This window comes from Pelophylax lessonae (assembly GCF_965119305.1).
Source record: "Pelophylax lessonae genome assembly, chromosome: 5".
Lineage (NCBI taxonomy): Eukaryota > Metazoa > Chordata > Amphibia > Anura > Ranidae > Pelophylax > Pelophylax lessonae.
In genome coordinates this window covers 527,634,054-527,648,833 of record NC_138772.1, presented here as the reverse complement: position 1 = coordinate 527,648,833, position 14,780 = coordinate 527,634,054, and the positions used below count along the sequence as shown (strand labels likewise).

At 41.4% G+C, this 14,780-nt stretch overlaps 1 protein-coding gene across 1 annotated transcript in view; it reads left to right on the top strand.

Annotated features, from left to right (window-relative positions):
• HHLA1 (HHLA1 neighbor of OC90) overlaps nt 1-14,780 on the top strand; it is a gene marked incomplete at its 5' end in the record, with an annotated part of 103,612 nt that overhangs the window by 42,427 nt on the left and 46,405 nt on the right. The window lies entirely within an intron of this gene.

Genomic DNA, 14,780 nt, shown 5'->3' with positions numbered 1-14,780 from the left:
GTTTAGTTAGCACACATTTGAAAACGCATGTGTAAGCTGCAGGGCCACTCCACGACACCCTGTATTACCTGCAGTCCTAACTCTTGTAAATTTATGAGAGTCTCCACAGTGGAAGCACATGCAAGTTAATAGATAGATAGGGGGCAGGTGAGCCTGGAGGTAGCCCAACCCTCCTAAAGGTACTTGGGGGCACAAAAGACGCCCAGCCAATAGCACAACAGCAAAGGCATCCAGTGTGTCCACTCACCAGTATACATGAACAACAAAGAAAATGGCCTCTGCCCCCACCTATAACTGGCCTTCATAGCAAAGAACACACGGAAGGGCAACGCACATGAGACAAATATAGATAAATATTTCCCAGTTCAATTTGCTAACAAGTTTGCTTACCAACCAAATTAACCTGTCTAACAGTTTGCATCAAAACAAGAGTTTAGTTAGCACACATTTGCAACTGCATGTGTAAGCTGCAGAGCCACTCCTTGGCACCCTGTATTACCTACAGTCCTAACTCTTGTACATTTATGAGAGTCTCCACAGTGGAAGCACATGCAAGCTAATGGATAGATAGGGGACAGGTGAGCCTGGAGGTAGCTCGACCCTCCTAAAGGTACTTGGGGGCACAATAGACGCCCAACCAATAGTACAAAATCAAAGGCATCCAGTGTGTCCACTCACCAGTATACATGAACAACAAAGTATGGACTGCAGGTAATACAGGATTGAAGCAAACTGTTAGACAGGTTAATTTGGTTGGTAAGCAAACTGGTTAGCAAATTGAACTGGGAAATTTTTATCTGCATTTGTCTCAACAATGAAATATCAAATGTAAAGTTCACCAAATGATCCACTTTAAAAACCTGTCTTTGTTTTTCTATGTACAATCTGCTTTCCAATTGTGGATCCCTCTAAAAATGCATACAGATGATTATCCTTGATGAGGATATGGTAAGTCAAGGGGAACCCAGGCAAAAACAAGAAAAAAAAAATGCTTGAGGTCCACCCCAAAGTCTATATCAGACCCTAATTGACCTTGCAGCCTGGAAGCGAGTAAAGCGGAGAGGGTGGTGCACCGCACCCAAATCATATCAGGTCACATGCCCTCAACATGAGGAGGTAGGCCTTTTCCCCACAACCGTGGTCTAATGGTTGTGCATGTCTGTGGGAGGCCCCCAGGTATCCCCCTCCAATCTGTTTGCGTAAGGGGTACTCATTAACAAAAAAATGTAAATGATAAAAAAACACACCTCCCTTTTTGACAAGTCCCTTTCTTAAAAAAATACCAAAAAAAGTCCCACAATATAAATCCATCATCAATTGCATTATCCAGCTATGCAGATCCTCGTCAATCATGATAAACTATGTCCGCCGACTCACCAAGAGAAAAAACCCACCAACTGATGGACAAGTCTGATCTCATCACACTGCAAAAGACAGCCCAGGTCCAAATTAATGTAAACGAAGGGTTTGAGTATATACGGTGGCCATGTACTGTAGTCATATTTTTGCAATGATGTCAGCCACTGTCTTGCCCCTTTGTTTAAATGGCTGGGGATTACTAGACAGCAAATTAATGGGGCCAGGTGGTTTTACTGGTTTCTAAGGGCATGACAGATGAAGGAAGCTGTAGCATATAATAGTGGGAGAAAAGACTCTACTATGTATGACGTTCTTCTCCTGCTGAATAAGCTAGAAGACCAATGTTTGGACAAGCAAATCTGTGGTAAGACTAAACTTTCTGCTCATCCCTAATATAGTAAAAAAATAAAAAAATAAGCATTTTTAACAAAATTCTTTTCAGTTAAAAAAAATAAAAAATTAATGAAATGTAACAAGAAACCCAGACAGTGAAAATTGTAATGTTACCCAATTTGATAGTCAGAGGAAATGCCTCCTTACATTGGAGATCAGTGAAAAGTGCCCCCTTACCTTGGAAGTCAATGAAGTGTTCCCTTACACTGCTGGTCCTTGAGATAAGCCTTAAACTGGTAGCCAATAAGGAGAAGGGCCCAATTATATTGGTGGTCAAAAGGTGGAATTTTTCTTATATTGGTGGTCAATGGGTGGAATATTTCTTACATTGGTGGTCAGTGGGAGGAATGCTCCTTACATTGCTGGTCAGTAGGAAAATGCTCCTTAAATTGCTGCTCAATGGGAAGACTGTCCCTGTACTAAAAGCTAAACATATAATTGGTGTCAGTGGTTAGAAAGAGGCAGAAATTGCTAATTGCCCTTAAGTGCAGTTGACAATAATCCTCCACCAGGTGACACCATATGAGGCTTACAAGATAACAATGACCATCTAATTAAAAGAGAAGTATAGTATTCCTTTTTTCCCCAAATTATACTTACCTAGGTGGATGCAGCATCGGTCCCCCAGCACCTCTACACTGAGAACCGAGTGATCAAACACGCTTGGTTCTGACAGCTCCCTGAGCCGAGAGATGCTGACTGTCAGTCATAGGCTCTCTGCTCTGCCCCCTACTGTCTCATTGGAGCGCTGGCCTGCAGAGGGGTGGGGAGCGGCCAGCTCAGGCACTTAGCGGTTGAGTCGGGTGTCAGTGCAGGCACCTGGCGAATCCCGACTACGTGGTCATGACGATGTGGTGCCTGGACCGACTTCTGTGATGTCAGCAGAGAGCGGACTTCAAGCCACGAACTTCAGACTGCTAAAAAAAAGGGTCACAAGGAGTGCAGACGAACTGCGTCCTGTGATCCATAGGAGATGTACAGCCAAAACGAGCTTTGGCTGTACATTTCCTTTAAAGATAGGTCAAAGCAAGCAGTGGAAATATGGCACTGAGTGGAACTTCAAAGAATAACAACATTTCTTCAGAGGAATCTGCGACAAAGTTTTCTACCTTGAACCACTGGGGTCCTAAGTTGGAATTCCAGTGCTACCTGCATGGAGTTTGCGTGTTCTCCCTGTGATGGCGTGGGATTCCTCCAGCAACCTAAAGACATGTTGTTGGGTACTTGGTTCCTATCTAAATTTGCCCTAGTATTTGCGGGTGTTTATGCATTTAGATTGTAAGCTCCTTGAGGGCAGGGGCTGATATGATTGATTAGTATATAATACTCTGTGTAAATTGCTGGTATTAAATAAATTCCTGAAATGAATACATGTGTGGATCTTCCTGCTGGTGGATGTCTGTATCTGAAAAGGTTAGCTATTGCCCTTGCTGCAACTGCAGGGATAAAACCGCAGGATGGTCTACCAGGAGACGGTGTGACTTTCACCCAGTGTGAACTGGTCTGCATTGGTAATCAGGAAGCACAGCATGCCTATGTAATGTGCATCTATGGCTGACAGAATAACTTCTCCATTTCTATCAACTATCGACAGAAACTATAATATTTTTATTTTCTTATCACATGCCTGAATCTGAATATAATCACAAATGATTTCTTTAAAATACACTGTGGGGTAGATTTATTATAAGTGAAGAGTGCAAAATCTGATGCAGCTCTGCATAGAAACCAATCAGCTTCCAGGTTTTATTGTCAAAGCTTAAGTGAACATGCTGAAGTTAGAAGCTGATTGGCTGCCATGCACAGCTGCACCAGATTCTGACTCTAGTTTTATTAAATCTCCCCCTATTTGGCCAAAAGCTTATATTTACCAGACTGTCACACCTGAACTCGGTTTGGCCATATAGAGTATTAGGCTTTAACCACTTCAATACTGGGCACTTTCACCCCCTTTTTGCCCAGGCCAATTTTCAGCTTTCAGCACTGTCACATTTTGAATGACAATTACTCAGTGATTCAACACTGTAGGAAAATGAATTTTTATCATTTTTTTAGAGAGAAATAGAGCTTTCTTTTGATGGTATTCACTCAAAGACAGAAAATTCTGGAAAAAAAACAAAACATTTTTTTTAAGTTTCTGTTATATAATTTTGCAAATAAGTAATTTTTCTTTTTCACTGCTGTGCGTTGATGAGGCTGCACTGATGGTCACTTATGAGGCTGCACTGTTTACAAAAAGGTTCACAGTTTTTCCATTCCCATGCACTGTAAAATTTTCACTCTCACTCTGTATTCTCAGTAATCAGACCAGATGATTCACATAATCAGAAACTTTGTTTACTGAGTAAGACCCCATTCACACTAGCGCGACTTGTCGCCTGACAAGTCGCGGTGGGTCGCCTGCCATAGATTAGCACAGGGCCCGTTCTAATAGGAGCGACACAAGTTGCTCTGACTAAGAAAAAGGGTCCTGTACTACTTTGGGGCAACCTGGAGGCGACCTGCATTGACTTCAATTATATGAAGTCCGTGCATGTCGCTCCGAGGTCGCGGTGTACGCTGTGCACCACGACTTCACAGGTCGCCCCAGCAAGTCGGGTCGCCCCTGTGTGAACGGGGTCTAAATGGCATAGATATACAACACCTGTTCATACAGTCAGAGTTTCTCCCAACCTCTGGTAATTTGGCTCGCTAACAGTCCCGTCAAGAGATGACCCCATTTAGTTGAAGCTTTACATCTCCTAGTGTACGGTCCTTCTCACTCCCACAATCAATCTCCTCCTCTGTCCCAAACCCTACTTGCTTAAAGCAGTGTCCATAGACACACACAGCGTAGCTCAGCCCAGCCCGCTCACAATATTTGATTGACAGTAACAGGAGCTCCCGCTGCTGCCTCTGTATCCTGTGAGCAGAGGGAGAGAGAGCAGCTTTGCTGCAGACAGGCACAGCGCTGGATCAAGATCAGGCTTATATCATCCTGCTGGTGGACATCCGTATCTGAAAAGTTTAGCCACTGTCCTTGGTGTCATGCGAGGCCATGATTTAGTTTGCGCTCTACAAATTAATAAACGTGTCCAATTTTCTCCCATACAGCCAAATTATTCTATTTGAAATCAGACTATGTTCAACCCATTGGAATAATGTGTTTTCATTGTGTCTTTGTGATATCACAAAATGTTTGACATGCTGGGAAGATAAAACACAGTTTGGCCTTTTCACCAGAATGACTGTCTGATTAATACAACCTGGCCTTTCACTGTTCTTTATTGAAAAATCTTGGCAATACACTAATGTTGACCATGACCTTTTAACAAATACCTGAAGATTGCCCTGGGTGCGGAGGGGAAATGTTATTGATATTAATATTTCAACGCAAAAAAAAAAAAAGAAATATTCCCAGATAATTGATCTCCTTCTTAACTAATTTCCAGCTAAGCTTGTAGAACAAATGATTAAACTAACAAGAAAAAGCTGAATTAGTCATGTAGCTGCTCTGTTTTCCAGAACACAAAAGAAACTTTGATTCTTGTGTGCAGCGAAAGATAGACGAGCCTTTGTTCCTCGGTGCAGACAAAGACCGATGTATAATTTCACCATATGTTTGCAAGTCAATATTAAGTTGTCAGAATCAAACACTTAAGTTAGCTTTCAACGCGACATAATTAAGTCCACTGAGGCCCTTTTGACCTTCCAATATTACTGGAATTGTATGAAACCCGAAGTGGCTCATGCATAGGGCCAGGGAAGAAAATTTCTTGAAAAGATTTTGTTTCCTGGATTCTTCACAACACCTTTTAACCTCTTGCCACCCGCGTAACTTATACGAGCAGCGGTGGAGCGGATTGGCTTTAACCACTTTAAGACCAGAAGGATTTGCCCCCTTCCTGATCAGGCCCTATTTTGCGATTCGGCACTGCGTTACTTTAACGGACCATTGCGCGGTCGTGCGACGCTGTACCCAAATAAAATTGACGTCCTTTTTTTCCCCACAAATAGAGCGTTCTTTTGGTGGTATTTATAGGTATGGTTCCTGCGCTGACACAGAGAGAGGCAAATAATCACCCTAAGGCTCCTTTCACACTATCCGTCTGTCGGACGGATTCCGTTTTTCTCAGCGGGGGATTGAGCCGCCGATCCCCTGCTGAGCAGGAGGATGACAGCTGTGTCTCCGCGCTGTGTGCGGAGACACAGCTGTCAGTGCCCCATGCATCTCTATGGGGGAAATCGGATGGGAACGGACCGTCGGTCCGTTCTCATCCGATCCCATCCGATCCAATCCGCTGGACGGATGGAAAATAGGGTTTCCATCCATCCAGATTTGACGGATCGGATCGGGTGTCAGCGGACATGTCTCCGCTGACATCCAATGCCCCATAGGAATGCATGGGGGGACCGTTCAGATCCGCCAAAAAATCGGACAGGCGGATCTGAACGGTCCGCCTGTGTGAAAGGGGCCTTATGCTGCATATACTTAAACTGATACTAAGTAAACAGCTGCAGTCAGAATTGTGTGGTTGTATTGCGCTTTAGGGTGTTTTTAAACCAACTCTTCTTAATACATGTATACACTTTTCTTCCAATCAAAATAAATATATAAATATATGCTATATTCATGTATCACTCTATTTTTTTCTTCTAATTCACTTCATGTTTGACTCATCAAAAATGTAAAATATTTAAAGTGCTCGTGTGCTTCAAATAACGGTGACGGGGGTTTGTTGAACCTACAGTGCTTTTGTGCATACCATATATTAGTGCCGGTTCACATATGTGCGGCTGCGGAGATCGCATGTAATATCGGAGCGCACTGCTCCTTCATTACATGTGATCGGGTGTGCGGTGCGAATTCAGCCATACACTTTGTATGGCTAAATTCGCACTGCACCCGCAGTAAAGACGCACATGACCCTTTTTTTGAGCCGCATCAGGATCGGATCACACAGTGGTTCACACTTGTGCGATCCGATCCTGTGCGAACTGTAAGATCGCACTGCGATATGCGATCAAACTGGGGGTGTCGTTAACATTACATTGACACCCCCAGCATATCGCATATGGCAGTGTGAACTGCCAAGGGTGCGTTTGCGATGCGGGAACAGGCTGCGAATTCGCAGCCTTCCCGCATCGCATAAGTGTGAACCGAGCCTTACAGTCAATCCGTGCTACCAAAAAATAAATACGGAGTGCCTTTCATCCAATTTAACATATAAAGTGCTTAATTCATAAAGTGACCAGGTGCGCCAGTATATAAATATACCATACAAAGTGCTTCTATATAAATCTTTAAACAAAACAATTCAATCCTTTTGGTGCCAAATAATATATAAGTGTCCAAAAAGCTGAAATAGCATAAATTCAGTCATTATCTGGCGGCGGATATACCGATTCCGCCATCTTTATGGCACCATTATTACATCTTTTAAATAATGAATTTGATCTATTTTAATAATTTTATAATACTGGTTTACTAGATTTACATTTTTATACATTTATGAATATTATATAGGTTTTGAAGTTGTGAATAATTGAGATGTGTGTTCATGTTTTTATTTGAGCTTTTATTTATATAATTTTAATAATGAATGTATTTGACATCAAGGAGTATGTTTTTATAATACAGAGAAAAATGAAACCTCATTTCCGGTGTAAAACTGATATAGATCTGATATTAAGAAGGATCGAATTATAAGTCGAGTAACAGAAATTGGGCAGAAGAAATTACAAAGATGGCGGAATTGGTATATCCGCTGCCAGATAACGAGTAGAGATTTTCAAAGATGGCGGCCGGAGTATTTCCGGCTCCACCAATATAAATATACGTCACATCCTCTATATGGTAATGCCCTGAGGAAGTCACTTGTGGCCGTGACGCAACGCGTAGGATTACCCGGAAGTGACGTATCGGAGCGGGACGGAGATCCCGGAACAGAATCCGACATACAGCTGAGCGCTATTTTAAATGTGAGTTGGCTATATTTTTCGTAATAAAAACCTTGAATTACTACAATATGAAGGCCCCCATTATTTGCATGAGCCCCAAGGAGTAAAGAAAAACAATAAGGAATCGAGAGTGGAAGGAACATAGGCAAGCCCCCATAAGAAAGATAAAGACATCCAGGAGAAGGTACCTAACACTGATCAGGAGGGATGGAGACCACCCTAAAAGGAGATGAACGGCACTGAGATAAGAGGAACCAGAATCACTGAGGGCCAAGTGATACAGGCGTATTACTTACCTCATTAAGGTGAGCATTTAGGACACTTAGAAGTGTATGCACTGAAGAAATCCAAGAACACGGGAAATAAAGGTGGAGGAAGATATAAAGCACTACGGATCACTTTGAATTTATGCTATTTCAGCTTTTTGGACACATATATTATTTGGCACCAAAAGGATTGAATTGTTTCGTTTAAAGATTTATATAGAAGCACTTTTTTATGGTATATTTATATACTGGCGCACCTGGTCACTTTATGAATTAAGCACTTTATATGTTAAATTGGATGAAAGGCACTCCATATTTATTTTTTGGTAGCACGGATTGACTGTAATATATGGTATGCACAAAAGCACTGTAGGTTCAACAAACCCTCGTCACCGTTATTTGAAGCACACGAGCACTTTAAATATTTTAAATTTTTGATGAGTCAAACATGAAGTGAATTAGAAGAAAAAATAGAGTGATACATGAATATAGCATATATTTATATATTTATTTTGATTGGAAGAAAAGTGTATACATGTATTAAGAAGAGTTGGTTTAAAAACACCCTAAAGCGCAATACAACCCCCCACACATTTCTTTTGGTGGTATTTGATCACCTGTGCAATTTTTATTTTTTGTGCTATAAACAAGAAAAGAGCGACAATTCTGAAAAAAAATATATATTTTTTTCACATTCTGCTATATAACATTCTCAAAACATTTTTTAAAAATCTACATTTTTTAACATTTTAGGCCATTTTTTTTTTCTGCTACATATTTTTGGTAAAAAAAAAATCACAATAAGCATATTTTGATTGGTTTGCGCAAAAGTTATTGCGTTTACTAACTAAGGGAAAGATTTATGTCATTTTTATTGTTTTTTTTTTTTATTACTAGTTACTAGTAATGGCGGCAATCTGCAATTTTTTCTGGGACTGCGATATTGCGGCGGACAGATCGGACCCCTGACTGACATTTTTGACACTTTTAGGTAGACCAGTGACATTACTACAGTAATCAGTGCTAAAAATATGCACTGTTACTGTAATAATGACACTGACAGGGAAGGGGTTAACAGTATAGGTGATCAAGGGGTTAAATGTGACCCTAGGGGAGTGATTCTAACTGTGGGGAGGGGGGCATGGCTTCTGAAATGACCATAGAGACATGTGATCATATATAGAAGGATCACATGCGCTCAATGGTCATTGCAGGGAGAAGAATGGTCGACTGTGTTTACAACAGCCAACTGTCCTTCTCTGTCAGCGGGGAGCGATTGCGCGTGTCAAGCGGCAATCAAAGCCGCCTGACCCATGCATCGGCTTCCCCGCTGCCGAGTGGGAGTGGGAGCGCGCCGCCAGCAACATGCGCTCGACCCCTAGATTCCCACACGCGACCGATGTAGACCTACATCGGTTTGCACAGGAGAGCCACCCTGCTGCAGTAAAAAGGCGGCGGGTGGTCGGGAAGTGGTTAAAGCCCACACTCTGTGGGTATGTTTCCAAGGGTGGCAGAGCTTCCCGTGCTAAAAGTATGCTCACTGTACACTCCCTGTCAAAGACAGCACTCAATCTTTACTAAAGATTGGGAGCTGTCTCAATCATGTGACTACTGTGACAGCCAATCAAAGTGCAAGCCTCATCCTTGTACTCAAGCCACTTTGGTGAAATGCGTTCAACATTAACAGCCAACCACAGTAATCAAGTGATTGGCCGGTTCTCCCCCCCTTGGGTATAAGGACCTTATTAAAAGGATGCTGGGTCTGGGCAGGAAGGGGTTCAATGACCTGTTTAAAAAATTGATTTTAACCCCTTGGCGCCGGCCGCACCCAAATATGCGAGAATTAGAGTAAAAACACTCTAAGGAACACTCCGCTAATTCGTCCAATTCGCCAACGTTTTGGAGAACATAGACGTTCTATAGAACTTGGCAAAGACAAGCGGAGTGTTCCTCGACACTTTGCTGAGGCTCACCAGGGATCTACTATAGGTCTAACTGTATGGGTTATTGAACAGATAACAAAAACCCTTACAGCAGCTGAATGTTATAAGAAACTATGTGCCAGGGAGACATATTGGATTTACTCCCTGGATTCTCTTTCACCTGGTGGCCTCAATGAGGGTGTCGAGATTGCCACCATATTATGAATACCTACAGGCTATATTTGTTTCAGACATACATGACTGTATATAGATTCACATGCCTATATGGATGCATACTGATATACAGGAGTGGATTGCCACATTATTTTAATCCTATTTATAATGAATCATTTAATTTTTTTCATAAAATCTCTAACGTTTACCATTATTATCTTTATTTATGAATATATTTATCAATTTCCGACATCCATTAGCAACATCTCTCATTTAACATACATACACATATATGTATATATTTCTTCTATATATATATATATATATATATATATATATATCTTCTAATTTTTTATATATTTTTGTATTTTTATATAAAAATATACATATATCTTTATATATTTTTTTTTCTCATATTATTTCTATTTCTTATTTTCACATTTACTTATATTTTTTTATTTATTTTTCTTTCTATCATTATTTAGTAATTTTATAAACAATACCCACTGGTTGATAGCGGTGGTCAGCCACACACAGCCAGTTGGTATATCTTAATAAAGTTATTGTGATACACCCATTTTTATTTTTTTATTATTTAATACTACCATACATATTTTATATATATAAATATTGGTGAATTACTCTTTTAAAGTTGAATTTTACTCTAGCAATATTATATTGTGACTTTTGATATATATGACATAATGATTATTAGCCCATTTGTATAGATTACTGATTAGACATATTCCCCTTCGTTTGCATCTCTCCTCCCATTTCATTAGTAGCCCATTTGTATAGACCACTGATTAGACATATTCCCCTTTGTTGGTTCATTTGCATCTCTCCTCCCATTTCATTATTTAAATGTACACCGTGTCACTTGCTATTATACTTTCCGTGAAGAAGGAGCGCGGCTGCACTCCCCAGGCAGCAAGCATGCTCGGAAACGCGTCGCATGCAGATGACATCATCCAGGTTCGACTATCCACCAAGCCTCGCTGTCAAGCAGGATGGATGTCCATGACCGGATGATGTACACTTCTCCACACTGGAACTTTGTTTTATGGGCATGAATATATACTTACTAACATGAGTGCATAATTTTATTCATTGAACCTGTTGCATAAAGTCTACATTTAGAGGCGCCTCTGTCTGACTTTGTTTTAGCCCTGCGGAACCCCTGGCTTTTGTTTTCTGGATAGCTGCCCTACATGGTGGACTTTTTTCTCCCCCTGTGCCATTAATGACTTTTAACTCTATGGACTTTTGGTTCGATATGTGTTTAAGCGCCTGTTAACATTGTGTACAAATGAGGTCTTGATTATGGAATATTATAAGATATTTTATATAGCCATTTGTGTTAAGGAACACAATCCCATATTTCACTATTTGCACTGATTATATGAATAATAGGTATGCTGGCATGATTTTTCTGGAATTCGACACTAGTATATTTTAAGCTTTTTTTTGGGGGGCGGGCACGGAGTAAGATAATATTAAAGCTTTTCACAATAACAGCGCCTGACTTTACTAGGACATCTATCCCCATTGACAGTTTATAGTTAATTTGGGCTGCCCCTGCCTTAGGAATCCTTCCTATTGACCAGAGAACAATATGGAAGGCAGGAGGAGGAGTCTTGGCTCTCAACAATTCCAGGAAGTGTCTTGATATTACGAGTGCCTGGTGTTTCCAACTACTGAAAACTGCTGAATGAATGTGTAGGTACTTCTAGGAGCCAACATTTTAGTAATAGAATGCTAAAGCCTAAACATTTTTTACCTTAATGCATTCATTGCATTAGGAAAAAAATGTTTAGGCATCAGCATCCCCCCCTTTTTTTACTTACCTGATCCCCCATTCGATCCAGTGCAGCTCTTCTCTCCCCTAACTTCTGGGTTTTGCTGGCTTTGCTGGGGCATTGAAAACCAATGACTGCTGCCAATCAAAACCAGTGATGAGGGTGCAAGGGGAGGGGCCAAGTCTCGCTGTCTGTGTTAATGGGCACAGCAGCAGGGCTCGGGAGCAAAAAAGGAAGAGGAATTGGTGCATCTGTCAGGAAAAGTTCTCTAGGGAACTGTACTAGATTATTATCACATTAGCATCAGCTTCAACATCAGGGTTAAGGGAAGGAGGAGAGACGGGGGGAGCACTTGCAGCAGCACTTCAGGTAGAGGAAGCAACTTTGGAGGAAATTAAAGTAAAAAAAACAGAAGGCGCTTCTTAGTGCACTATTAAGTAGAATTAACTCATAAAAGGCAGTTAAAAACACTTACAATGTAGTAGATCAAATGAGCAGCTCAGTCAGCATAATAAGCATTCTGTAGAGTCCTTCGCCTCGGGGAGGGAGTGCTGGCCCGTGGCTTAAACTGGAGAGGGAAAAGCGAGGAAGTAAGATAGCCAATGGACTGGAGCTGACGTCATGGGAGCGCGGTAATGTCTCGGGAGTGAGCGTGCACGAGTGCCCCTTGCTCTTCCTCCCTGTCCAGTGCCCCCATGGGGAGCTGATTCCCATGGGGGCACTGGACAGGGAGGAAGAGCCTGGAGCGCCGGCGAGAGACCTGAAAAGAGGAGGTTCGTGACCGATCTGTGCAATTCTATTGTACAGAGCAGGTAAGCATAGACATATTGTAATTTAACCACTTGCCAACTGCCCGCCGCAGTTTTACTGCAGCAGGCTGGTTCGGCTGCGCGAACCGATCGTGGTGCTGGGGGGCCACTAGGCAGCGGTGATGCCGATGCACAGGGCTGGCAGCACCAATTACTGGTGGCCACCCGCGATCTCTTCCCAATGAGAGAGAGGAACAGTCAGCTGTTGTTAACACAGCTGACCGTTCTTCTCTCTGAAATGATCACAGAGCACCTGTGATCCATCTACATAGGATCACATGTCTCTATGGTCATTTTACAAGCCCCTCCCCCCACAGTTAGAATCACTCCTTCAGGCTTACATTTAACCCTTTTAACACCCACTAGGTTAAACCCTTCTCTGCCAGTGTCATTAGTACAGTAACAGTGCATATTTTAGCCCTGATTACTGTAGTAATGTCACTGTTCCCCCCACAAGTGTCAAAAAGGTCAGTTAGGGGTCCGATCTGTCCGCCGCAATGTCGCAGTTCTGCAAAAAATCGCAGATCACCGCCATTACTATTAAAAAAAATAATTAAAAAAAATGACATAAATCTTTCCCCTAGTTTGTAGACGAGAAACATTTTGTGCAAACCAATCAAAATACGCTTATTGCAATTTTTTTTTACCAAAAATATGTAGCAGAATACAAACTGACCTAAAATGATGAAAAAATTTGATTTTTACTTTTTTTTTTGTTAATGTTATATAGCAGAAAGTGAAAAATATTGTTTTTGTTTTTCAGAATTGTCGCTGTTTTTTTGTTTATAGCACAAAAAATAAAAATTGCAGAGGTGATCAAATACCACCAAAAGAAAGCTCTATTTGTGGGGAAAAAAGGACATCAATTTTATTTTGGTACAGCGTCACACGACCGCCCAATTTTCCGTTAAAGTAACGCAGTGCCGAATCGCAAAAAATGGCCTGGTCATTAAAGTGGTAGTATACAGTAAACCCCTGTTATATCGCGGTTCAGTTTTTGCGGTCCCGGTATATTGTGTTTTTTTTTTCTGTAAGACCTATTAATATTATTTTACTAATTAAATCATTGTTAATTAAGTATTTTTGTGCTTTCCATTGCTCATGCTCTGTCTCTCAGTATCTTTTATGTGTTTAAATGTGTTTCTATAGTTTTAAAAGTGTGTTTAAAGACCTTAAAATGCTTTTAAAAGTACAGTGAAAGTTATAAAAACATGGCTACAGTGTATTTAAATAGGGTCTTTCTATTTTGCGGATTTTCATTTTTGGGTCCGGAACGTAACCCCCGGTTTACTGTTCTCCGCTTTTTAACTTTTACCTACAGGTAAGCCTTTATTAAGGCCTATAATAAGGCTTACCTATAGGAAAAATTAACACCTCCACGGTTTAGGAGATATTCGCCCTGCATGCAGCCGCTGACACCAGCGGCGTATGCGCTCTAAAGGTCTGGCGGACCTTCAGAGCTCCTTGCTGGCTCCTTACCGGAAAGTGAACTCCAGCGCATGCATCATCGCGGCCCCGGCCACTCACATCGCCCGGAGCCCCTGAACCCGGAAGAGACACCAAGGGAAGATGTAAGCTGCCTCAGCGGTGTCCTGGCGACTGTGTCGGGGCTTCGTTCTAAGGTAAGTATTTCATAATGAGCTAGTATGCGATGCATACTAGCTCATTATGCCTTTGTCCTGCAGCGTTTGTTTGTTTTTTTTTTTTTATGTTTTTTGAGGCTACAACCGCTTTAAAGCCCCGTAAACACGATCAGATTATCGAACGATCTGTCGTCCATTTTTTGTGGCATGCTAGTCTGATGTGGAAAGTGAAGATGTTTTTTTCATACGAATTTTCCCCTACGACAGAATTCTACTTCAGAAGTGATGTCATGTGTTGGATTGCTTTGTATGTTTTCTTTCGTCTCTGAGCATGCCTAGTCTTGCTCTTAAGATTTTTTTCCGTCGAAATCTGTACTAATGAGATGAAAATCGGACATTGTATTACGGACAACAAAAATTTTATAGCCTGCACATCAGGATTTTGTCAGCCGGAAAGTCGGAGTCGGTTGTCGAAAGCACCATACTAACAATCCGAAGATCGGCAGATCGGTCGTCGGACGAATTTTCCCTACAG